The sequence below is a fragment of the Desmodus rotundus genome, chromosome 9 (assembly GCF_022682495.2).
Source record: "Desmodus rotundus isolate HL8 chromosome 9, HLdesRot8A.1, whole genome shotgun sequence".
Lineage (NCBI taxonomy): Eukaryota > Metazoa > Chordata > Mammalia > Chiroptera > Phyllostomidae > Desmodus > Desmodus rotundus.
This window is the reverse complement of record NC_071395.1, coordinates 72,395,008-72,410,574: the sequence shown is the minus strand read 5'-3', so window position 1 is coordinate 72,410,574 and position 15,567 is coordinate 72,395,008.

Sequence of the window (15,567 nt, the reverse complement as noted above, 5' to 3'; positions counted from 1 at the left end):
GTTATTAAGAATCAAAGGAAGCTTAGACTCAAGATTGAGGGTTATGGAACATAGAAGTTATAATAAACCCTTCTCAGGATGGCTCAAGGGAAATTCTTGCAAACAAACCTCCAGTACCCAATTTTGAGATAATAAGCAATAGAATAATTATACATCTGGCAAGAAGGAACCTTCATCCCAACCTGGTTATTTTTTATATTCTTAGCATCTTCAAGGTGAAGTCTGGCAAATACTCTCTAGATTTACCTTGATCCAACAAAACATAATTGCTAGCTCAGTGCATAGTTCTTTCATAATCTTTGTGTTAAGAATTTGCATTCTTTTCAAGGTTCCTCATTCAATTACCCATTGAAACTGGAGCCTTTGACTTGTTACAATTTCCAGCTAAAGCTAATTGAAAGAGTATAGGAATTTTTTTTTTCACCTCACAAGAGGACATTTTTTCATTGCTTTGAATGAGTGAGAGAGAGAGAGAGAGAGAGATGGATGTGAAAGAGAAACATGGATCAGTTGCCTCGTATGTGCCTCATCTGGGGATGGAACTCGCAACCTTTTGGTGTACAGGACTACTTTCTAACCTACTGAGCCACACCGGCCAGGGCAAGAATGTAGGATTTTAACTTTTCTGTTTCTACATATCAAAACTGCTGGATCTGCACCTGCTCTCTCACTGCAGGGAGGGGAGTGGAGTGCAAGCCTGAATGAGCCCTGCTGCTTGGGCCCCACTCTGTGGGTCCTATACCAACACCAGACTTGTGCTGGCCCTTTATGTGGAGGGTTGGGTGGGGCATTTCTGACAGGAAACCAAGAGTGAGCAAAGGTCCGGAGCTGAGAATGGGCTCACCTGAAGCAGAATATTGGTAAATGAAGTTTAAGTTACATGGTTGTTTCTGCATCATGTATTCAGGGGAATAAAGGTGTGACATCACTGCTGGGATAAAGAGATTCATGCACTGGAGGGGTGATAGCTGAAAAAGTGTGAGACCAGCTTTTTAAGACCCCGAGAAAGCCTGACCTCCAGGAAACCGTCTCCAACCCTAACTTCTCTATGCCACAGAACGCTTTTCTTCTCTGACTGCCAGCTCCTTTCTCTGCTAATCTCAGCCACAAGAATGTGATCTTGTGGGAAGAAGTGTCTGTGAGAATAGAAACATGTGAGAAATACTGCGAAGACAGAAGGGATAGGACTCGGTGATCCTGTCTGCACGATTAGGTACCAAGGGGGAGGAAAAGATGATTCCAAGGATCTGGACTGGCTGGGGGCAAAGACTTTTTTGTCTTAAACTTTTAAAACTGACACATAACACACACACAAAAAGTGCACAAAACATAATGCACTGCTTAATGGATCATCTCCAAGAGAAAATCATGTAGCAACAGGCCAGGGCAAGAAAGAACATATCACCAGCTCCTTTAATGCTCCCATGTATCTCCCAATATTACCCTTAATTTTAAAAAAATGCTTTTTTACTTTTATTTTTTTCTAACATAATCTAAAGTAATTTTGCTCAGTCTTTACCCTGAAGGAAGCCTTGAAATATGTTTAGGTCTCGGCAAACCTCCACTTAACAATTTTGATATCTACAGCTCATGGTACACTAACATAATCGTTACCGGTAAACTGTGATGTGATAATCCAATGATAGCTGTCAGGGCTCTTTTGAGTAGAAATTGATATTTTTCTGTGGATATATTTATTTTGACCAGCTTAATAGCCTACTGTTTTTCTGCAGCTTGCCTTTCCCCAAAGAACATCAACTATAATGCAAGTTTGGAAGGTAAGTAGAAGAAGCTTTAGTTTTTCTTTTAAGAAATTTCCCACTTTGGTAGTGTAACTTTGCTGAATTAAAACTAAAGTACATCCCTGGCTGGTGTGGCTCAGTGGATTGAGTGCCGGCCTGCAAACCAAAAGGTCACCGGTTTGATTCCCACTCAGGGCACATGCCTGGGTTGTGGGCCAGGACCCCAGTTGGGGGTGTGTGAGAGGCAACCACATACTGATGTTTCTCTCCCTCTCTTTCTCCCTCCCTTCTCATTTCTATTAAAAAACAAACAAACAGACCCCCCCAAAAACTAAAGAACAATAAACTGCATGCATTTAGAATGTATAAATTGATTATTTTTTGACACATGTGTATGTCCACAGAGCCATCACTACAATCAAGATGGCGAACATTCTCATTATCCCCCAAAAGTTTCTTGCGTCCTTTTGCAACTCATCCCTTCCTCCATCCCTGTTCCTAGGCAACAATCACCTGCTTTCTGTGATAAATTACTTTTCATGTTACAGGATTTTATTAGAATGGAATCATGCAATGTATACTCTTTTTTTGCTTGGCTTGTTTCATTTAGCATAATGAGTTTAATATTCATCCGTGTTATTGCATATTGTATGATGCAGACCCTGGCTGGCAGGGTCCGTGTGTTATGGCTGCAATAAACAAATTCACACGGACTACAGAAGTCCTGTGGAGAAAAAGGGACAGCACGGCCACTCTCTAAGTGAGAGAGAGGGCAAGAGGGCCCGACCTCTGCCTGGACAGGCTTTTATTGCTTTTCTGGGTACATTACATTGAAGATTGTCCTCATTTACTATGCACAAGTTTGCTGTAGGTGATTACCTTTTACAGATAACAAAGGAAAGGATGTTGCTAATTACTTCAAAGAGAAGGATGTTACAGATCAAGGGGAAAAGTGGTCGAACTGGTTACACTCCATACTTGGGAGGTTTAGCACAGATTTTAGGATGCTACTTTAGAGATATACAGTAAACATTTGCTGACTCAACCAGGGGGAGGGAGTTTTAGCAAAAGCAAATCTCATAGCAGCCTAGGTACAATGCAGGCCTGATTCCCCACGGGAGAACCTATTCGTGGGCATAGGTCCTGTGTGCCGGACCTCGTGCCCCACTGGCCTTTCCTAATGGGGGCTGGGCTACATTTCCCATACCACGCAGATAGGTTCCCTATAATTGTACTTTCTTTTTATTGCTGGATAATATCCCTTTTTGGTCATATACCGCAATCTGTGTATCTGTTCATTGGATGATGGTCATTTGGGTTATTTCTGTGTTTTGGCTGTCTGGACAAATAAATTTCATATGCAAATCTTTGTGTGGATATATATTTTTGTTTATTTTTGGGTAAATTCCTAAGAGTGGGTTGTATGGTCATATATGTTTAGCATTTTAAGGCAGTGCCAATATTTTTCTAAAGTTCTTGCACCATTTTACATTCCCACAAGCAGTGTTTGAGAGTTACAGTTGTTCCACATTCTCTCCAACACTTAGTATGGTGAGTCTTTGTAATTTCGGCCAAACAAGGCTGTGTAGGGACCAGTGATATTGAGCATCTTTTCATGTGTTTACCAGCCACTTTCATATCTTCATATGTAAAATCTGTTTAGATCTTTTTACCACTTTAAAAATGGAGAAATTTATCTTATTTTATTTACTACTAAGTGTTCTTTATATATATATTAGATACAATATATACACAAGTCATTTGACTGATACATCTATTGCAAATATTTTCTCCCAGACTGCATTTTCTTTTTCTTAATGGCATCTTTTGAAGAGCAAGAGTTTTAAATTTTGATGAATTCCAATTTATCAATTAAAAAAATTATTTCATGCTTTTTGTGTTCCAGATAAGAAACCCTTGCCTAAGTCCAGCAAAAGATTTTCTCCTCTATTTTCTTGCAGAAGTTTTATAGCTATTCAACATTATTGGATGTTTTCTTCCCCCCAATTGAGTTGCCTTAGCACCTTTGTTGCAAATCTCTTTGCCATAAATGTGTGAGTCTATTTTGGAACTCTCTATTCTGATATATATTTCCATCTTTTCATCAATAGCAACACTTTTTAATATATGTTTTATTAATTATGCTATTATAGTTGTCCCATTTTTTTTCTCTCCTTTATTCCTCTGTGCCCAGCCCCTCTCCTACCACCAGTATTCTCCCACCTTATTTCATGTCCATGAGTCATACATATGGTTCATTGGCTTCCCCATTTCCCATACTATTCTTAACCTCCCCCCGTCTGTTTTGTACCTACCAATTATGCTTCTTATTCCCTGTACCTCTACTCCATTTCCCCCCTTTCCCTCCCCACTGATAACCCTCCATGTGATCTTCATTTCCATGATTCTCTTCCTGTTCTAGTTGTTTGCTTAGTTTGTTTCTGGGTTTTTTGTTTTTTGTTTTTTGTTTTTTAGGTTCAGTTGTTGATGGTTGTGAGTTTGTTGTCATTTTACTGTTCATAGTTTTTGATTTTCTTCTATTTCTTAGATAAGTCCCTTTAACATTTCATATAATGAGGGCTTGGAGATGATGAGCTCCTTTAATTTGACCTTATCTGGGAAGCACTTTATCTGCCCTTCATTCTAAATGATAGCTTTCCTGGATAGAGTAATCTTGGATGTAGGTCCCTGTCTTTCATGACTTTGAATACTTCTTTCCAGCCCCTTCTTGCCTGTAAGTTTTCTTTTGAGAAATCAACTGATAGCCTGATGGAAACCCCTTTGTAGGTAACTGTGTCCTTTTCTCTTGCTGCTTTTAAGATTCTCTCCTTATCTTTAATCTTGGGTAATTTGATTATTATGTGTCTTGGTGTTCCTCTTTGGGTCCAACTTCTTTGGGACTCTCTGGGCTTCCTGAACTTCCTGGAAGTCTATTTCCTTTGCCAGATTGGGGAAGTTCTCCTTCATTATTTTTTCAACTAAGTTTTCCATTTCTTGCTCTTCCTCTTCTCCTTCTGGCACCCTTATGATTCTGATGTTAGAGTGCTTAAAGTTGTCCTGGAGGTTTCTAAGCCTCTCCTCATTTTTTTTGTATTCTTGTTCCTTCATTCTGTTCTGGTTGAATGTTTATTTTTTCCTTCTGTTCCAAATTGTTGATTTGAGTCCCCATTTCCTTCCTTTCACTGTTGTTCCCTGTATATTTTCCTTTATTTCACTTTGCATAGACTTTACTTCTTCCTCTATTTTGTATCCATACTCAATCATTTCTGTGAGCATCCTGATTACCAGTGTTTTGAACTCTCTATCTGATAGGTTGGCTATCTCCTTATCGCTTAGCTCTTTTTCTGGAGTTTTTATCTGTCCTTTCATTTGAGCCTTTTTCTTTTTCTTCTTTCTTTTTCTTTTGGTCTCAATGCACCAGTCTGGATGAATGTCTCTTCTTTAACTCCTTGGTTGTTGGACTTCCATACAGTTCGAAATTCTGGCAGTTTTGGTTGTTTTTGGTTTTTAAATTGGTTGTTGTCCTTCTTTTGGTTATGCAAGGAAGAAATGCATATCTACTTGTGCCTTTATCTTGGCTGGAAGTCCAGAGTTTTCTTTCTAGACACTCAGTCCCCCCATCTACACCTTACTCCCTATATTACTACTGAATAGCATTTTCTGAAGGGGTCCTGTCCCTTTTCTTGCTAGCAGTTCCTGGTGCTCCCGGGTGACTGTACCCACCTTCTCTTCACCTACCAGGTTGACGGGGCATTGCTGAAGGGGCATTAGGAATGTCATTGTGGGCCAGAAAAGGCCCTTATGAGGGACCCTTCAAAGTGCAGGGATGTTAGAGTATTTCTTGTAATATAACTTTTGTGTCTGTGTACTTAGGGAGTGTTCCTTTTTTCCCTTTTGTTTTCTATCCACACACCCATCCCAAGACAAATAAGTAATGACAATATTTACTATTTCTGCTTGCCCACTCTTTTCTGTGAATAGGATTATTTCATATGGTTTGGGTAATTCCTCCCACAAAAAGAGGTCACACTATATATTTTACATTCTTGGAAGTTGCTTTCCACAGTTAACAATACATGATGAGAATATCTTCAGATCAATAGATGGACATCTAACTACTCCCTTTGCTAGCTTTAATGATTACCTTCTTAATGGATATTCAGTATTAACTATGATGAGTGCTTTAATGAACACCATTGTATATAAACCCTTTTACATCCTTATGTTTATAAGATAGGTTCCCAGAAATGAGGTTTCAGACTAAAATAATGTATATATTTTATATTAGATGCTATTTTTTGAAAATCACTATTTTGAGGTATGCTTGACATGTAAAATCTGATGAACCAAACTTAAAAGTTATCCCTCCCAGAATGGTATTGCTCATGCAGTCACACAACACAAGTTTTCTAAAAGTTGGCACAATGGAGTGAAGATTGTTTCATCAGCTAATACAGCCAGGAGGATGGAGTTTACTGTAAGACATTTATATTGTGAAGTGTTTTATGGTTATTACTGACAGCTGGATTTCACTTGGCTGTCTAAATTTCCAGTACTCCCCCTACCTACCCCAAACACACGCACACACATACACACACACAGAGGCCATGTTACTCAGGTCTCTCGCTCTTTCTTTTCATTGTTTATTCTAGTCACTCCCACAATACTCCCCCTCTCCCCATTGCCATTTCAATTATTATTGGAAAGCAAAAATCCTTACTAAGATTTTACAGAAGAATTCAAATCACTTGACCATTTATTGTTTGAGCAGCATAAAGTAAAGGCAGAGACTTTGAGTGACCATGAACATGTTCAATTCTTTGCCATCATCTCTTTCCCAGCAGTTGTTTTAAGTAGAAGGAAGTAGAGATTGATTCTACCAATTGTATAATTGAAGTACCACCAACACTCTCAAAGAAAAAGTGGCTACATTCAGTTTTCTGGTGAGACAAAAATATAAAATGCCTTTCATTTAATCCTTGCAAAAACTCAGTGAGGTAACTGTTGCTATACCACTTTTTATAAATAAAGACATTTAAGTTCAAAGAGATGAGATGTCCCCAAAGTTACCCAAAATGCAGGTGTCATCAACACTCACTGATTCATATCATAATCACCCATTATTTATTTGACCCTGAGTGTGGGTGTTGGCTTCTGCCCTTAGTTTTCTACTGAAACTTGTTAAGCTTCTTTATAACTTACTGATTTTTTATATCCCAAAGGTTTCTCAGTAATCATGGTTGTCAAACCTGTGATGCTTTCTTTGTCTTTCACCTGTACTGCTGGCAGAGGTTCCTGTTGTAGTTCATTGACCTCTGGCCATTCTTCTGTTTCATGTAAAGCTGCTGGGGTTCAGGGAACAGAGGAAGTACTTGTCTACAAGAATACCTCTCCTTCAAGCTTCACCAAATCCCGACATGTTTTATTTCCTATCTTTGACTAACCAATTCTTAGAAGAGTAATATGAGAATATACAGTATATATCCCTGTACCACCCAACCTACAATCACAAAACAAATTGCTCTGATGTGATATATTCCACAAGGTCTGGGCTTTTACCGTTATATATGTTTTTAAAATAAATACAAAAAGATTCTAGGATCTTATAAAATTAGAAAAGATAAACTTGATTCACAATTCTAAAACTTGAGTGTTGTATGTAGGAGTCAGTAAGGTACTGATTTATTGTGATCATGCCAAATTATATGTGCAGAATTTTATTCCTGAGTTATTATGAGTATACTTTCCCTGTTTTCTTATTTCATTGATTTTCTTTACCATTTCATCATTTAATGTGTTAGATTCTTGTGGGTTAGTCTAATATATTGTTTGACTTAAATTTTTTATTTTATAAAGTACTGATTTTTTTCCTTTTTCCTTTGTTGGTAAAATATACATGACATAAAATTTACTATCTTAACTATTATTTTTAGTGTACAGTTCAGTGGCATTAAGTATATTGACAGTCATGGGTCCACCCATCTCCAGAACTTTTTCATCTTCCTTAACTGAAACTTTGTACCTATTAAACAAAAAACTCTCCATTTTCCCCTCCTTTCGGACCCCTGCAACCACGATTGTACTCTTTATCTCCATAAATTTGACTAGTCTAGGTACCTCATATAAATGAAACATGCAGTATCTTGCCTTTTGTGACTACCTGATTTCACTGAGCAAAATGTCCTCATGGTTCATCATGTTATACCATTGTGCATGATCTTCTTAATGTATTGCTGGATTTTGTTTGCTAATATTTGTTGATGATATTAGCATCTGTGTTCATCAGGGATATTAGCCTATACTTTTCTTTTTTTGTAGTGTCTTTATCTCATTTTGCAATTAAGATAATGCTGGCCTTGTAAAAAGAGCTTGGGAATCTTTCCTCCTCTTGAATTTGATGGAATAGTTTGAGGAAGGTAGGCATTAGTTCTTCTTTGAATGTTTGGTAAAATATTCCTGTGAAGCCAATCTGTCCAGGACTTTTACTTGCCGGGAGTTTTTTTAATCATTTTTACTATTATTACTAATTTCAATTTCATGATAACATCAATCCATCCAGGTTTTCTGATTCTTTCTGATTCAGTTTTGGAAAATTGTATGTTTCTAGGAATTTTTCCATTTCTCCCCAATTGTCCAATTTATTGGCATATAGTTGTTCATAGTATTTTTCTTTTCTTTTTTTTTAATCCTCACCCAAGGACATTTTTAATTGCTTTTAGAGAGAGAGGAAGGGAGAGAGAAGGGAGAGAAACATTGATGTGAGAGAGAGGCATTGATCAGTTGCCTCCCATATGCATGCAGACGGGGAATAGTAATCGTCAAACAGGGGATCATACATGCCTGGACCAGGACTGGGGATTGCACACACCCAGACCAGGGATGAACCTGCAACCTAGGTATGTGCCCTGGCCTGAAATCAAACCCGAAACCTTCTGGTTACAGGGCAATGCTCCAACCAATGGAGCCACACTGGCCAGAGCAATAGTATTTTTCTTACAATCCTTTCAATTTCTGTAATGTCAGTTGTTACTTCTCCTCTTTACTTCTTATTTTATTTATTTGTGTCCTCTCTCTTTGTTTCTTGATGAGTCTGGCTAAAGGTTCATCAATCTTGTTTATCTTTTCACAGGACCACCTCTTTGTTCCATTGATCTTTTGTATTTTTTCTGGACTCTATGTCATTTATTTCCACTCTGATCTTTATTATTTTCTTCCTTCTGCTTACTCTGGGATTTTCTTGTTGTTCTTTCTCTAATTCTTCTAGGAGTAGGGTTAGATTGTTTATTGGAGACTTTTCTTGCTTCTTGAGGTAGGCCTGTAATGCTATGAACTTCCCTCTCTGGAATGCTTTTGCTGTGTCCCTTAGCTTTTGGGTTGTTGTGTATTCATTTTAATTTGTTTCCAGGTAATTTTTTTTCTTTCTTGATCTCACTGGTAACCCATTCATCGTTTAATAACATACTATTTAGCCTCTGTGTGTTTGAATGTTTTTCAGTTTTTTTTTATTGAGGTTGATTTCTAGTTTATGCCATTTTGGTCCAAGAAGATGCTTGATATGATTTTAATCATTTTGAATTTGTGAAGACTTATTTTGTATCCAAACATGTGGTCTACCTTTGAGAATGTTCCATGTACACTTGAGAAGAATGTATATTTTGCTGCTTTGGGATGAAATGTCATGTAAATATCAATTAAATTCACCTGATCTAGTGTGTTGTTTAAGGTCATTATTTCCTTGTTGATTTTTTGTCTGGAAGATCTACCCAATGATGACAGTTGGGTGTTAAAGTCCTCTAATATGACTGTTTTGCTGTCAACCTCTCCCCTAAAGTCCACCAAAAGTTTTTTTATGTACTCAGATTCTCCAATATTAGGTGCAAATATGTTTACAAGGATTATATCCTCTTGTTGGATCCATCCCTTTTGTATTATATAGTGTCCTTCTTTGTCTCTTGTTATGACCTTTATTTTGAAGTCTATTTTGTCAAATGTAAGTATTTCTACTCCAGCTGTTTTTGTTTCCATTTGCATGGGATTTTTTTCCCCAACTCTTTACTTTCAGCTTATGTATCCTTTGCTCTGAGGTGAGTCTCTTGTAGACAGCATATTTACAGGTCATGCTTCCTTATCCATTCAACTACCCTATATCTTTTGATTTGAGTATTTAGTCCATTTACATTTAAGGTTATTATTGATAGGTACTTATTTAATGCCATTTTTCCTTTATACCTATGTTCCTCCCCTCACCCCCTATCTCTCTCTCTCTACTCTTCTTCTCTTTAAAGCAGTCCCTTTAACATTTCTTGCAATGCTGGTTTGATGGTAATAAATTCTTATACCCTTTTTTGTCTTGGTCTGGGAAGCTCTTTATTTTGCATTCAGTTTTAAATGATAGCCTTGCTGGATAGAATAGTCTTGGCTATAGGTCCTTGCTTTTCATTACTTTGAATACTTCATGCCAATCCCTTCTGGCTTACAGTGTTTCTGTTGAGAAATCAGCTGACAGCTTTATGGGAGCTCTCTTGTAGGTAACTATTTCTCTTTTGCTGCCTTTAAGATTCTCTCTTTAAGCCCTGTCTGGTGTGGCTTAGTTGGTTGGAGCATGTCCCATATCCGAAATGTTGTGGGCTCAATTCCCAGTCAGGGCACATACCTAGGTTCTGTCCCTGGTCCAGACGCATATAGGAAGCAACCAGTTGATGCTTCTCTGGCACATCGATGTTTCTATCCCTCCCTCCCTCTCTCTGTAAAAGCAATGAAAAATGTCCTTGGATGAGGATAACAATAATAATAATAATAATAATAATAACAAAATTTTTATCTTTAACCTTTGTCATTTTAATTATGATGTTTCTTGGTGTGGGTCTGTTTGGTTTCATCCTGACTGGGGCTCTTGTGCTTCCTGAACTTGTGTGGCTTTTTCCTTCACCAGGTTAGAGAAATTTTCTGTCATTATTTCTTCAAACAGGTTTTCTATCCCTTTCTCATTTCTTTCTCTTTGTGGTACCCATATGATGAGGATATTGTTATGTTTTATGTTGTCCCAAAAATTCCTTTAAACTATACTCATTCTTTTTAAGTCTTCTTTTCATTTTGTTGCTCTGATTGGGTGTTTTTTTTCTACTTTGTCTTCCAAATTGCTAATTTGAACCTCTGCCTCATCCAGCCTACTTTTAATTCCTTCTAGTATATTCTTCGTTTCAGATATTTTATTCTTTATTTCCAACTGGTTCCTACTCATGGTTTCTATTCCTTTTTCATGCTGATGTAGTTCTCACTAAGTTCTTTACAGTTCCCATTAAGTTCCTTGTAGTCTTCTCTAAGTTCCTTGACATCCTTATAACCACTACTTTGAATTTTATGTCTGATAAATTGCTTGCCTCCATTTCATTTAGCTCTTTTTCTGGAGATTGCTAATTTCCTTTCATTTGGGGGTTTGTTTCTTTGTGTTTGTTTCTATGTATTAGATAAAACTGCTGTAACTCTCAGTCTTTATAGGGTGGTTTTATGTAGTAGGTGTGCTGTGGGACCCAGTGGTGCAGTCTTCTTGATCTACTGAGCTGGATGCTCTAGCATGTCCCTTGTGTGGATTATGTGGGCTTTCCTGTTGTAATTGGGTCTTGATTGCTTTTGGTCCATTCATAGGTGGGATCTCCTCTCAGGCTGGGTGATTGAGAGGCTCATCCCAACCACATTGTGCAAGCTGTTGAGCAAGGTGTTAACAGAACAAAACAAAACGAAAAATCATTTAAAAAAACCAACAATAACAAAAAAAAAAGAAAAGAGAAAAGAATAATAAAAGGGAAAAAGATATGAGAAGAAAAAGCAAAGAAAAAAGAATATGAAAGGAAAGAAGGAAGAGAAAAATATGAGAATAAAGAATAGGAACGTCTCCTTGATCTCCTGAGCTGGATACTCTAGGACTGTCCCTTGTGGGTTATGTGAGGTTTCCTGTTATAATTGGGTCTTGATTGTTATTGGTCTGTTCCTGATCTCCTTTCAGGCTGGATGACTAGAGGCTCAACCACTGACCACAATGTACAGGTGCTCTTATCAGATATCATCGAGGTTGAAAAATAGTGGAATAATATCTCTGCATTTCTTCCTCCTCTGAAGCTTCTATTGCAGGGGACGGGTTGCCCCTGGGCCTCTACTGCAGCTCCAAGAGAACCTAGAAGTGGAGTAGAGTGGAGTGGAGCCGGAGTGGGGTCTAACAAGGGCCAAAACCAGGCTCTGGTGCTTTCCCACCTACTGGAATTGCAGAAGCTGCTCCTGGGCTCTCCTAAAATATTATTTTAAAAAAAGACTGGATTCATTCACAAAGTATTTATGGAGCACCTGTTAAACACCAGGCACTGAGGTTACAGAAATTTTACCGTTTAGGAGTTCTTAGTCTAGTGAAGGAGATGAAAATGTAAAAAATAAATGCAACTGTGTGTTACTATGAAGAAAGAATTCTGTTGTGGGCACAAAACAAGCAGGGTGGGTTTACCTTGGGGAAACAGAAAAAGCTTCTTAGGGGAAGCAACTTGAACCAAGTCTTGAAATCTGAGTAGTCTCCCACTCACGTTGGTGGGAGTAGCAGCCTAAGAGGTATGCTTGAGTGGAACCACTGCCCAAACCAGAAGGAGACTCTTAGAGTTAGGTTCTCTATGCTATGGTGTGTGTGTGTGTGTGTGTGTGTGTGGTAATTTTGAAAATACAGAGAGAATCAGACAGTTAGCCATAGAAGCAAAGATGGAGAGAAATCAGAGGGACCAAGATGGCCAAAGGAAACAGACGTTATAAAGTAGTAGAAGCCACATAGCAGAGGAAAGACATGCTGGGCAGAGGAAGAAGAAGTAGGGTTTTTTTTCAGAGGGGGAAGCAGATGGACTCAGAGGTCAGTCCATTTTACCACATCTACATATATTAAAAACCCATTAGTAATCTTATAATATTTGCTGTCAACCATTGAAAATATTTAATAATTAATTAGGAGTGGAACAGTCTATCATATTTACCCAAATATGTAAAATTTCTGTTGTTCTTCCTTTGTTACTGGTGTTCCAAATTTCCTGCTCATATCATTTTCTTTCTGTTTGAATAACTTCCTTTAGCAATTTTTTTTTAGAGTAGGCCTGCTGGCAATGGAGTCTCTTATTTCTTTTCTTCATCTGAAAATGTCTGTATTTCACCATCATTTCTTCAGTATATTTTGCTGGATTTAGAATTCTGAGTTGATAGTTCTTTTCTTGCAGCAGGTAAAAAATACTCTGCTTCCCTCTGGCCTCCATTGTTTCTGATGAGAACTACAGCCATTTGTACATTGTTTCTCTGTTGGAAACGTGTCACTTTTCTCTGGCTGCTTTCAAGATTTTTTTCTTTGTCTTTAGTGTTCAATAGTTTGTAATATACCTAGATAAAGATTTTTGTTTGTTTGTTTTATCCTGTTGGTGATTTGCTAAGCTCTTTGAATCTGTAAGCCTTTGTCTTTTAAGGAATTCGAGGAGTTTCAAGCCGTTATTTCTTAAAATTTGTTTTCTGCACCACACTCCTTTCCTGTCCTTGGACTCTGATGACATTAGTGCTAGACCTTTTGGTATAGTTCTACATGTCCATGAGGCTCTGTTTACTATTTTCAATCTTTTCCCCTCTATATTATTGCTCACTTTCTATCATTTGTATTTGAGTTCAATGAGTCTTTCCTTTGTCATCTCCATCCTGTGGCTGAACTCATTCAGTAAATTTTTAAAAACTTTACTTATATTTTTCAGTTCTTTTAGTTCTTCTTTATATATTTATTTCCTGACACTTTCTATCTTTTCATTCATTTCAACAGTGTTTGCCCTTACTTGTTGGAGTATTTTATAATTATCCCTTTTAAATCTTTGTCAAATAATCCCAACACCTGTGTTATTTTTACATTGGCATCTATTGTCTCTCCTTATGTGAGTTCAGATTTTCCTGGTTCTTTATATTATGAGTAATTTTGGATTATATTCTAGATGGTTTGAATATTATGGTATGAGATTCAATCTTGTTAGAAAATGCTGGGTTTTTTGTTTTATTAAGAAGTTGAGCTGGTTGGGTTCAGGTAGGAAATTCGTATCAGTCTTCTGAGGTTGTGGTTTTAATGCCAGTTCTCTTTCCCAGGCCTTTGTAATGCTATTTGGATCTGATTCATGTATGTGCCACCCAGTGGCAAGTGTGGAACCTGGTTGGTAGCTGGTCTTTTAATTCTGTTTGCAAGTCTTTGGTAGTCTGTTTGTGATGTGATCTTTATACGTGCAGTTCAGGAGTGAGCTCAGGAGTTTATAAACAACCTTTTGGGGTTCCTTTCCTAAGCTCCCTCTCTTTGATCGCTCAGTGCTTCTCTGTTCCCTGGCATTTCCCTTTTTGATCCTCCAGCCAGAATATTGAGGCTTAACTTACCCTGCTCTGTGTACACTTACTGCAACTGTGCCCTTATCCGAATTCACGTGCTAAGAGGACAGAGAGAAGGAAAAAGGCCGTGGGTGTTTTTCCTGCCTTCTTGGGACCACACCTCTTCTTACTGTAGAGGAAAGTTACCCTTCTTCAGAGTTGTAGGCTCCTGTAGGTTCCCTGCTGCTGTCGTCACTTCTACAAGAACTCTTTCCCCTCCTTTAAGCCAGACCCGAGAGCTTCCCCTGAAGCCTTCCCTGTCCATGCTGATAAACACTTCTGGGTTTTAGGCTGCCTTGAACTCAGCTTAGGAGTTCCTGAAGGGAAAAAATATAGTAAGCTCCTTTCCCCCACCCATCTGCTGCTGCTACCATCAGGGTCCTTAAAAAGTTGCTGCATACTTTCTATTCAGGCCTTTATAGCTGCATTCAGTGGGAGAGAAGAACCAGAACTCCTGTCTCTGAAAAAGTCCTACAAATTATAAAGCACAGTTACTTTAACCTGGCATGTTTGTTTTGCTTCCCTACATGTTACCACATTCTTGCATCTCAAATAATTCTTAAAGATATATTTCTCTTCTCCTTCTTTTCTTCTTCTTCCTCTTGCTCTTCCTCTCCTTCTCCCTTCACCTCCTCCTCCTCCTGCTCCTGCTCCTCCTCTTCCTCCTCCTTCTTCTTCTGGCACATTCTCAGAAGTTTGCTTTATAGCAGATTTTTAGAAGTAAATTTTCTCATTTAAAAAAATTATAAAAACATTTTTTGAGTTTTGCTGGACTCACATTTCTTGCTTCACTAATACTTTCTTTCAATACACCAAATACCTAATTCTACTGTTTTCTGGTTTCCATTGTTATCATTAAGTCTCCTTAGGCTCCTCATGGCTAAATAGTTTGTCAGGCTTTCTTTGCTTTTGATGACCTTGACAGCTTTAAGAAGTACTGGTCAGCTGTTTTGTAGAATGCCCCTCTACTGGGATTTGGCTGATGTTTTTTCTCATGATTAGATGGAAGGTATGGGTTTGGGGGACAAAGATCACAGACGAATAATGCCATGCTTATCACATCATACCAAGGGTAGGTATTATCAGCATGACTCATGACCACCGATCACCTGGCTGAAGTGGTGTTTGTCAGTTTTGTTCTGTATAAAGCTATTATTTTTCCCCTTTTCATATTGTGCTATTGGAAGGAAGTCACTAGGAGCACCACACACATAAAGAGTGGGGTGTTGTGCTCCACCTTCTTAAGGGCGAAGTATTAGCACAAATTATTTGAAATTCTTCTGCGTGAAAATTTGTATCTTCTCCCTCATTTATTTATTTGATCATTTAATTGTATCATGATATTTTTTATAGTTTGGGATACAATCCCAATAACACTTTACTTAAGTTATTTTTCAAATTGTTCCAACTCTGGTCACTG